A 12,541-nucleotide genomic window follows, 5' to 3' on the forward strand; every position below is an offset into this window, starting at 1 on the left:
AAGTCCTAGTTAAAATTACCTAGCTAAAGTGATTCTATGTACCAAAATGGCACAATTTTTGCCTTACCTTGTTCCCATCATACCTATAGCTTGATGACACCTTCAATGAAGCATATATATAGTGGAAAAATGACCTAAAAAGATACCATCCTTGATAAATTTTTTAATGGATTTATGGGCACTAGCTTGCTCTTCTTCTTGCACTCCTTCCCTAAATTTTATTTTGAATTCATGTATGTATATAGTTCTTAGTGCGTGAGCATGTCCAAACAATAAGGCCTAGCTTGCATTTTGTATTAATACAAAGCCTTTTCTCAACGTTAATGTTAATTTTTCTGTTGTGTGTCATGGCTCATGAGAGGCTGCTATGCATGCATGAGGTTAAATATCATGAATTTTTGCAGAGAATTATGTGCATGATTCTTCGCCAATCCCCTAGATTGAAAATATACACAAGCCCGACATGCTATATCATCTCTCTTTTTTCATTCTGAACCATAACTTTATTTGATCATTTCATGTAAAACTATGGGTCACAAGGGCTGCCTTTATATATATAGAATGTGCATATTGTGTAGCTGCTCAATAATTACAGCACTACAGGAGCTAAAATCAACAATATCAAAAATGGGAAGCTAGGATCTTGGCTTCAATATAAGTAGAAACTACAAGTTGATCAGAACCCACATCTTCTTGTACAAGTACTCCGCCCCTCTTTAAAGTATTTAACAATCTTCATTGCTAGTGCTTATGTCGTGTCGATTTTTAACATTGCCTTGAGGATGCAGATTTGTCGCACGTTCAAGCCCAGAAATTTGCAGCAAAAATACATTGAAGGTAGGTACCGCTTTAGCCCAGGCCTCCATATCTTCCTCCATCTCCTGCCATTTTTCCAAGGGCATCTTGTCCCTCTCATTTTCCTCACTCTTATTTCTGTGTCTTTGCTCGGCCAGAAGATGTTGCGGTGTCTTCTCCAAGTCTTCCCGCTCCAACTCTTGGAGGTTGATGCCACATTTGATGTAGTCAGCACCTGCCATCGCTAAAGCTTCAATCGACATGGCTGTCCCTGCCTCTCTCTCTTTTGGACAGCTTCTCAACCTGAACGAAGATTTCTTTGAAGTGTTTCCAAAGGGTTTCCAGCATAAGATATTTATAGTTGAATTCACCCCCACTCTCTCTTCTAATCAGGGCCATATCAATATGTCCGTGAACCATAACCCCAGTGGCGTGGCATTGGATCTATTGACTCTCTCTCTAGCTAGTTATACTATACTGTGTTGACAAGACCACAGTTGTTCAACTGATGATTATCATATCCACCAGAAATCGACCCTTGAATTTACAATCCGATCAGATTACTTTAACCAATTAATTAAACTTCCTCATTATTAAGTCTTAACAGAAAAGATAATGCTTAGCCATTAAGTGATAATGCCCATCTGTTAAGTGATAATGTCTATCTGTTGTAAGTTATAATGTTTATCCTTTTAGTTAAACTAGGAATAGGAATGTTTATCTTTTTAGTTAAACTTGGAGTAGGACTCTTTATGTAAATATCCACCTCTCTTCCTATATAAGTTGTACGTGTTTCACATTCAGATAATAAGAAATTTTCAGCCTTTATTCCACAACTTCTGTCATGGTATCAGAGCCAGATACCTGAAGAAAATATATCATGGCAGAAAAACCTTCGACTCACACAAAGATGATAGAACCATCTTCACCTCTTTACCTACATCCATCTGATAATCCAGGGGCAACCATCACGACATGTGTGTTCAATGGTGAAAATTATGATATGTGGGAGAAGGCTGTTAAAAATGCATTGAGAGCGAAGAACAAGCTTGGGATCATTGATGGGACAGTAAACAAACCAAAAGGAGAAGATGGAAACGAATTGAATGCATGGGAAGCATGTAACTCGATGATTATATCATGGATGTTTAATGTGATCGACAAGAGTTTGCATTCGAGTGTAGCCTATGCGCAGACTGCAAAAGACATGTGGGAGGATCTCAAAGAAAGATATGCTGTTGGAAATGCTCCGAGGGTTCATCAACTCAGAAGTGAAATCGTGAACTTGAAACAAGAAGGAATGACAGTTGCTGCATATTATGCCAAAATAAAAGGCATGTGGGATGAATTAAATCAATACATTGAGATACCTGAGTGCACTTGTGGAGCAGCTCAAGCAATAGTGAAAAGCAGAGAAGATGAGAAGGCACATCAGTTTCTCATGGGTCTAGATGACACTACATTCGGGACTGTGAGATCGTCTATCTTAGCCCTTGATCCCTTACCTACTTTGGGAAAAATATATGCAATGGTTACACAAGAAGAACGCCATCGTAGCATGGCCAGAGGAGCTGATCGTGCTGAAATAACAGTTTTTGCAGCTAAGACAGAGAAACCTGGGGGACAAACAAATAAAAGTGGGAGCTGTACACATTGCGGAAAGACGGGACATGATGTTGCAGATTGCTTTCAACTAAAAGGATATCCCGACTGGTGGCCAACACGCCAGATGGGACGAGGAAGGGGACGTGGACGTGGCCGCAATAGTTATGCTGGAAGAGGAGCAACTTCAGGACGCGTTCATTATGCAAATGCAGTTGCTGAAGCAGATACGCAAGAACAAGGACAGTGCGTTGGACATGATGTGGAACGTAGTATAATCCCAGGACTGAATGATGACAACTTCCAAAAACTCATGGCTCTACTCAGAAATGGAAGCAGTAATGCAGAAAAACTGACCGGTAAGAATAAAATTGTGGAAGAATGGATATTGGATAGTGGTGCATCCATGCATATGACAGGAAGGAGAGATTTGTTCGATTGGCTACATAAATGGGAGACAGCATGCGTGGGACTACCTGATGGAACAAAAACAGTAGCAAATGAAATGGGATATGTGAAGCTCTCTAAAGATTTATGCTTAAAAAATGTTTTATATGTCCCTTCCTTGAAATGCAATTTAATCTCTATAGGCCAATTATTAAAAGAAAAAGATTATATAGTCACATTTACTGATTCGTTTTGTGTGATACAGGACCGCACTTCGAGGAATCCGATTGGAGTGGGTAAGCTAAGGAATGGAGTGTACTACTACAAGCCATTACAAGGAGAGAAGGTGAACGCAGTGAAAGTAGAAGAAAAGTACGAATTGTGGCACAGGAGGTTAGGGCATCCTTCAGATCGTGTTTTGGCTTCCATTCATAGTTTAGGAAATAATGTGATGAAGAGAATTGAGGACTATGTTTGTGATTCATGTTGTCGTGGAAAACAAGTACGAAATTCTTTTCAGTTGAGTAATAAAAGAGCATTTGAAATTTTTAATCTCATACATGTAGACATATGGGGTCCATATCGAACTCCCACTACTTCAGGGGCACATTATTTTCTTACCATTGTAGATGATCATAGTAGAGGGGTGTGGATATATCTCATGAAAGAAAAGAGCGAAACCAAAGATATTTTACAAAATTTTTGTTTTATGACCAAAACACAATTTGATAAACCGGTTAAATGCATCAGAAGTGATAATGGATTAGAATTTTGCTCAGGACAAATGATGAGTTTCTATAAGAGAGAAGGAATATTAAAAGAGAGCAGCCTAGTAAACACCCCACAACAAAATGGGAGAGTGGAGAGAAAACACCAACACATATTAAATATTGCTAGGACATTGCGATTTCAAGCTTGTCTACCAATAGATTTTTGGGGAGAATGTGTTTTAACAGCAGCATACTTGATAAATCGAACACCCACACCTATTTTAGATGGAAAGACGCCTTATGAAATATTATTTGGCGAGAAACCGAATTATGAGCACCTGAGAGTCTTTGGTAGTTTGTGTTATGCCCATAAAAAGTCACGTAGTAATGATAAATTTGATGCTAGAAGCCGGCAATGCGTATTTGTAGGTTATCCCTATGGAAAGAAAGGATGGAAACTTCACGATCTAGAAACCAAAGAACAATTTGAGAGTAGGGATGTAATATTTCATGAAACAATTTTTCCTTTTTGTCAAAGCAGCAAGGGAGATAAGGAACAAAAATTCCAGAACAATGGGAACATAGAATCTTACATTGAAGATGATGATGTCATAGTAAAGAAAACATGTGAAAGAGAGAGTGAGAAAAATATTGAAAGGGAGAAAGGGGAAGAAAATATGAAGACAGGAGAGGATCAAAGCCAGGGGGAGATGCTTGGTAGGGGACATAGACAACACAAAGAACCGAGACATCTCCAAGATTATATATGTTATTCGGCTAGAAGCTTAAGTACACTTTGTTCCAAGGCAAGCTCAATCCAAAAGGTACCCTCAGGTAAGCCTTATCCTATTGCGAATTATGTGACTTATACAAAATTTTCTGTTGGCCATCGAGCTTTTCTTGCAGCAATAAATATTGAAAAGGAACCAAGAACTTACAAAGAAGCGGTTACAGACAACAGATGGAGAGAAGCCATGGCAAAGGAAATTGAAGCATTAGAGACTAATCAGACGTGGAAAGTAGTTGACCTACCGCCAGAAAAGAAAGCAATAGGATGCAAGTGGATATACAAAATAAAATACAACGCGGATGGATCAATCAAGCGGTACAAAGCGAGGTTAGTGGCGCAGGGATTTACACAGATTGAAGGAATAGACTATCAAGAGACGTTTTCTCCAGTGGCAAAAATGACAAGTGTAAGGTGCTTTCTAGCTGTAGCAGTGGCAAAAAGATGGGAATTACACCAAATGGACGTAAACAACGCATTTCTACACGGAGACCTTGAAGAAGAAGTATATATGAAGCTGCCAGAAGGGTTCAAGGCCACTAGAAAGAACAAAGTTTGCAAGTTACAAAAATCATTGTATGGATTGAAACAGGCATCGAGACAATGGTTTGCGAAACTCACGACAGCTTTGAAAGAATATGGTTTTCAACAATCATTGGCTGATTATTCACTCTTTACTTATCGACGTGGAAACATAGTGATGAACCTATTGGTATATGTGGATGATTTAATATTGGCTGGGAATGACAACAAAGTATGCGAAGCTTTCAAAAACTTTCTTGACAGAAAATTTGGAATCAAGAATCTGGGACAATTGAAATACATTCTTGGAATCGAGGTGGCAAGAGGCAATGATGGATTATTTTTATCACAACGAAAATATGCTTTAAACATTATAAAGGAATGTGGGCTGTTAGGAGCGAGACCAGTGGAATTTCCAATGGAAGAAAACCACAAACTAGCACTTGCTAATGGGAGATTGCTAAATGACCCAGGAATGTACAGGCGACTCGTGGGACGATTGATATACTTGACTGTAACAAGGCCAGACCTGACGTATGCTGTTCATGTTTTGTCACAATTCATGCAAAGCCCACGGGAAGAACACCTAGATGCAGCTTATAGAGTTGTTCGATATCTGAAGAAAGGACCAGGTCAAGGAATAGTTTTGAAAGCAGATAATGATCTTCAGCTTTATTGTTATTCAGATTCGGACTGGGCAAGTTGTCCATTAACAAGACGATCAATTAGCGGATGTTGCGTTAAACTTGGGACATCACCAATTTCGTGGAGGTGTAAAAAGCAAGGAACTATATCAAGATCTTCAGCAGAAGCAGAGTACCGTTCCATGGCAATGGCAGCAAGCGAGTTAACATGGCTAAAATCACTTCTTGCATCATTGGGAGTGCTTCATGATAAGCCAATGAAATTATACTGTGATAATAAGGCTGCTTTACACATTGCAGCAAATCCCGTATTCCATGAGAGGACCAAACACATCGAAATAGATTGTCATTTTGTTCGAGAGAAAGTGCAATCCGGTGAGATAATGACAACATATCTTCCTTCAAAGCTGCAAGTAGCAGACATGTTCACCAAAGCCCTTGGAAGACAACAATTCCTTTTCTTATCAAGCAAGTTGGGCATTCGAGATCTTCATGCACCAACTTGAGGGGGAGTAACAGAAAAGATAATGCTTAGCCATTAAGTGATAATGCCCATCTGTTAAGTGATAATGTCTATCTGTTGTAAGTTATAATGTTTATCCTTTTAGTTAAACTAGGAATAGGAATGTTTATCTTTTTAGTTAAACTTGGAGTAGGACTCTTTATGTAAATATCCACCTCTCTTCCTATATAAGTTGTACGTGTTTCACATTCAGATAATAAGAAATTTTCAGCCTTTATTCCACAACTTCTGTCAAGTCTTAAGATGAAAAAAAAAATTGAATAATAAAACAGACTCTTGTTAAGTTTTCAGATGGCAAAATTAGAATAATGATTGTAACAGATTAGTGGCTGAAATGGTAAAATAGAAACATTAGATACTTTGTGTAATTAATATTGTGATGAACATTTGACATGAAGGATGCAGGATATGATACGATCTGATCGAAAACCGGAAAAACCACGTGATATAGAGATACTGGTTTGAATAGGCAGTTGGAGATTCATTGCAGGGAGAGGATACAGTTCCTTTCTCAATATCAAACTAATAATTATTATTAATAACTAGACCTATACCACATGATAATCACCCAAAATATCCGTGAATAGAAACAAAAGGTTCATATAAAAGTTTGTACTATTTGTGTAAAAGTCAAGAATCCTAAGATTTGCCACGTTTTGGTTGATATTTTCTTGAAAAGGGAAAGCAAAAAAGTGAACTTAATTTAGTTCTTACAAGGAAGAAATGTTACTTAATTAAGAAAACTGGTAATTAAGTGGTATTTAATCAGTCACTTTTTTTAGTTTTTTCTCTGGCTTTCTTTTCTTTTGGTGATTCCTGGCCTTTTTTTTTTTTTTTTTTTTCTGAATAGAAGTATGTGAAAGTCTATTTTGGAATTTGGCATTGTAAATTGTTAATGGGGTTGATTTCTGCCCCCTAATTTTCAGAACTTTGAGCAATTAAAAATGCTGAAGACTTTCCCTCTTAATTGCATTTTTATGAGTCATTGTCAAAATGTTGAATTTGAGAGTGTCTTCATAAAATAATTTCGAGAAATGTTTTACATAATATTAATTTCAAGAAATAGATGATATGAACTTGTTTAGAAACTGCTCTTGAAAATAAAAAACAGTTTGATTCTAACATACAATAGTTTTTTGGTTCTAAGATTTGTTATAAAAGTAAATTTTTTTTATAGAGCATTTTGAATAATAATTGAGAATATGAAAATAATTAAAAACCATTTTTAGAAAATGTTTGTAAATAAACTCTATGATTGTGTTTGATAACTATTTTTAAAAACGATTTTGTATTCTCCATAATAAAAAAATAGAAAAATATATGTGAGAACTAAAAAACAAAAAACAATATTTTGTTCTTAAACATGACGTTTTCAAAAAATATTTTTAAATTATTTTCACTTGTTTTTTTTTAAGATTAGTTTTTAAAAGAATACTTATACAAATGTAAAGAATGATTAAAACTAAAGCATCAAATATAAAATTTATTTTTAAGACTTATTTAAAAATATATAAAATAAGTTAAAAACATTTTAGGTTTTCAGACTTTTATTTTACAAAACATTATAAAACAATTCTTAAAAATTATTTTTTGAAATCGATTTTGAAAACAATTCTCAAACAAAACATATGTACATAGTGGATGGACTAGACCCGGCTGGTGATTATGGACAAATGAAACCTACATTTGATGGAATGGTGCAGCTTCTCTCTTACTTGGACGAGTTCTAAAACTAACACCAACGAAACTGCATTGCTTGTTTTCTGTTTGTCATCAATAAAAAATATAGTAGCTGAAAGTTTCAGCAACATTAATTGTTTATCTACTATTAATTTGCTCAAAAGTAAATGAACTCATTGAATGTTTGCCTCCAAGGGAACGACCATATTCACGATATAAATTTGGTATATTACTTCCAAGACTTGAAGTACATAGATAGTCGAAGTACATCTCTCATTCCTAATTGCTATACAGCCTTATTCATTGCAGCAACAGCTTTAGCCCATTCCAGCATCATTGCTTTCAGCCTCTCTTCATTCGCCTTTAGCTTATCGTGACTTTGCTTACTGCCTTCAGTGCCTGGATTTTTCTCAACTAGAAGATACAGAGGTGGGTGTGTGGAGCCAGCAGTCTCCCAAACTTGAAGGTCGATCCCACATTCCATGTAATCAGCACCTGCCATTGCAAGAGCTTCAATAGACATTGCCTCTTCACCTGAGGTTGTTTGTAGGAAAAAATTTTCAGTTATGAGGAGATTCTTATAAGCGAGTGCTCCTCCTATCTTGTTCCTCAGGTACTAACCCTCCAAGCGGGGCAAAGGAAGAAGATACACGTGTTTTGTATGTAGGAAGTTTTTATCAATATGCCCGTGGTGATCAAGACATCTCTTTTAAAGTTCAACTACTTAAATTTGAGGGAGTTATGGTCATGTGTATCTAGCTAAAAACGTGAGGATATATCTATTATACTCGGCCTTTGACTAGCTTGGAAATGAGTCTGAATATTGAAGTCTTGAGGATATATCTCAACTTATAGTCATATGGAGCCTCTGCAGGTGGTGATAAATAAATAAATGAGAACAAGCTGAGTTCAGGTTCTTACTTCAACAAGGAATAAGAAAATGAAGACATCATGTTTTGGTTTGCAAATGATAGCCCTGATACCATGTTAAATAACCAATTTTCCTAAAAAGTTATAGCATTTATGCTCTCCAACAGTATACATGTTCTCCAACAACCGCCCACCAACACACCAATACCAAATGATGTTAATCTTAGTCATTATTTAAAATCACAACTAAGAGATATAAGTCAATGAATAGATAGGGTGTGCCATGTCCCTAGCCAGTTAAGCTAGTTAATTTACTGAATATTTCTCTATTAAAACATGCTTATGACTTGAAATTAAGAGCTTCCAAACACTTAGTGCATATATCATTTTTTTAAACATTAGGTCTGGGAAGTTATGAGTTTCTCATGAGAAGCTCCAGTGGTTCTTAGCTTGCTTGAGCTCCTTTACCATCAAGCTCAAGCTCAGAGGTCTGAGTCTATATATATATGGCAGTTTGAAAAGATTTGAAGAAAACATCAGCTTAACAATTTATCAGGAATGTTAGTTAGGAGTCACAGAAAAGGAAATTGTTCAATATTCTCCTAGGGATTTCTTGTTTTGTGAATATATATATACATAATCCTTGTTTCAGGTAATAATTAAATCAGTAGTCCGAATATGATGCCTAAATTTCAGACTCATCACATTAAGACAAAGGAGAAATACAGTTGAATGGAGGTTTTTGCACTTGATCTTTCGCCTCTACAAGCTAGCAATATATATATATCTTGTCACAGACAATACAAGATTTTAAGACCACCATACTGACATCTGCTCTATACCTCATATATGACATAAGCATTCTTAATGCTCTATACTTCATATATGATGACTAAGCATTCTTAACACGAGAAGCTCCAGATATCAATTCAATTCTAGCTAGCGACCAGTCCTGCGTTCACATACCTTTACCAGTATAAACATGCATACCACATGCGAGGCAAGACATCAATGAGACTTCGCTAGTTAGACTCACTCCGAGTGAAGGCCGAGTGCTAATGTGCTATATATCCTCCTGATTTTAGCTTTATAGAAATGACTACAACTCCCTCAAATATAAGTAACCAATTATGGTTGAAACTAGAGAGTGATGGATGGATCACGGGTATATTGATATTCACTTGGTACATGCAACATCCGTGTGACCTCTTTTTTCCTAACTGGAGACTTGATAATATATAGAGACACAAGCTATGGGGTCTTAACCAATAGATAACATCTCTCGTGTCCGTCACTTGTCCATAGGGACAACAACTTACAGCTTCTTGATCAACAAACAAGCTCAAGTGAAAGAAGCAATGTCTATTGAAGCTCTAGCAATGGCGGGTGCTGATTACATGGAATGTGGGATTGACCTCCAAGTTTGGGAGACTGCTGGCTCCACACACCCTCCACCTCATCTTCTAGTTGAGAACGTCCCAGGAACTGAAGCTGGTACGAAGTGCAATGATGAGCTGAAGGCGAATGAAGAGAGGGCGAAAGCAAAGATGCGGGAATGGGCTAAAGGTGTTGCTGCCATGTATAGGACTGTATTGCAATCAGAATTCAGAAATGAGAGATGTATTTTTAGTAATGTACTCAAAGTTATGTTGTGAATATGATCACTGTATATTTTATGCAATGGCTATCTCTGCATGTGTACCCAGCGACCCACAATAATTTAATAAATAAATAAAAAGGACTGTCATCACTGAATTAAATAAATAGAACATATCAAAAGTGGTATCAACATTCAAGAATGGGAGTAGCAGGACTTGGAGCCGCCACCACCACCCCATTTACTCGCCGAGGAAAAAGAAGTCCATCAGATGTAGAAAACGAAGACGATATATGGCCACAATGTAGATGATTTGGTTGCAATATTATGCCAGGTAAAAAAAGTCTGACAAGAGTTATGAATAAGAGGATACCCCAAGAAGAGTGTGGTCAATAGGAATGGCGATTATGAGAGCCATAATAAGGGTATAGATGATCACAAGAATGGATATTTCAAACAGATTCAAGCCTCTTCAGTTATCCCCAACTCCACTAATTACAACTTGAGAAGCAATCTCCTCTCTTCAATCCCCAAATGCCTTTTTGAGCATTGTTTGCATCTCTGTATTAGCACTCTTTCCCTTTTGAGGACGATAGCTGCAGTTTTATACATGAGTCTATCGCGATACAGACTCCATTTCTATATGTTTTCCTTTTCTCCAGAGAATACAGTTTTGTACTTTGAATTTAAAGGACAAAGCCAATTAAGTTTTCATTTATATTTAAGTTTCGCTTTATACCAAGTCTCATGAAGTACATTCAGAATTCAGAAATGAGACATGTATTTTAAGTAAGGTACTCAAAGTTATGTTGTGAATATGATCACTCTATTAGATTGATGTGAGAAATTCGTCCAAACAAACAAAAAGAGAAGTTGCCCACCATCACATTGAAATCCAAGTTTTCTGTAAAGCAAAGATACCATGCGAATTCATCTTTTAGCTCCTACAGTTTTAACTTCACGTTATGTATCAAATTTTCTACTCACGGAGATTTTGAGTGTATATGGTGGCCTGTAGTACAGGCCGTCACTGATATTAATAGTTTGATACTGAGAAATGACCAGTCCCCTCTCCCTCCAATGAATCTCCAGCTGCCCATCCGAACCGGCAACCATATATCACATTTACACCCTCCATATCAAATGTTCACCACAACAATTAATTATATCAAAGAATCAATATACAGATTTCATCCACCTTCATCATTTTTGTGTGCATGTAAGAGCATGAACATGTGATCGATCACAGAGTTGATTAAATACATTCTTCTTTGACCTACTTTAGCATGGGATTATAGCATGAAGTCCAACGGAGAAAGCTTTATAACACAAAATGCAAGGTCTTGCCTTGTTTGAATATGCTTTCGCAAATAGAGCTATATGCACACATGAGTTCAAAATAAAATTTAGGGAAGAACAAGAAGTAAAGCTAGTACCAGAAATCCATTAAAAGAAAAATATCAAGGATTGTTTATTTCTGGTAATTATTCCGCCATATATATGCCTCATTGGCATCATCAAGCTAGATATGATGGGAACAAGCAACCAATTGTGCCATTTTATCAAATGATTATACTCAATTTCCACAGCATCAGGTGCATAAGTTCATGTAAACTGAAGTCACCTACAAACATTTACAAAAAATAAAGATTATCCAACATTTATGCAAGTTTTGATTCATTTTTATTTTCTTGATAATTTTTGTACATATTTTTGTTTGATATTTTCTTATATTTCCAGTTTTTTTGTACTTTAAACCATGACTATATTGCCAACATGCGTGAAAACTGACATCCATCTGATAAGAGCTCTAACCATGTTTTGACTCTGGTGATCAATTCTTGTAGGAGATTAAGAAAAGGCTTAGAGTCGATAGAACAATCGTTTTAACATAATTATTTGTTGAGTGGAAGATAACAGTCAATAGAATAGTCGCGAGTTTATATCCAATTATTCCTCGTTGCACCCTCACAGCAGCATCAGTAACAGCTGACATCAAATCAGTTCCATGACCATCTTAGCATTATTTGTGCACAACAAGATTGCAATCAAAGGAACAATCACATGATAAATGTTACTTTTATGATTTACACCACCTTCTCTTTCTTCCATTTGATTATCATGCTAATCCATAATTCTTAATTTAGAAGATTTTATTTTTCCTGGCAAAGAACATATACATAAATGCTACTGTGGACAACCTTTCTTGTTTGAATAATTGGACTGATGTCTCTCAATTCTCAAATAATCCAACTTGCCAGATTATATAAGATTATAATCCTACTTTTGTACTTAATATCTACAAGTGGGATGTCAGTTTCGTTGGAATATCTGGGAATATCTAGGTTGAATTACCATGAAAGTGGTATCGAGGTTAAAGAATTGGACCTGCCACCACCCATTTACTCTCTGATGAAGTCCATT

The sequence above is a fragment of the Vitis vinifera genome, chromosome 7 (genome assembly GCF_030704535.1).
Source record: "Vitis vinifera cultivar Pinot Noir 40024 chromosome 7, ASM3070453v1".
Taxonomy (NCBI): Eukaryota; Viridiplantae; Streptophyta; class Magnoliopsida; order Vitales; family Vitaceae; genus Vitis; species Vitis vinifera.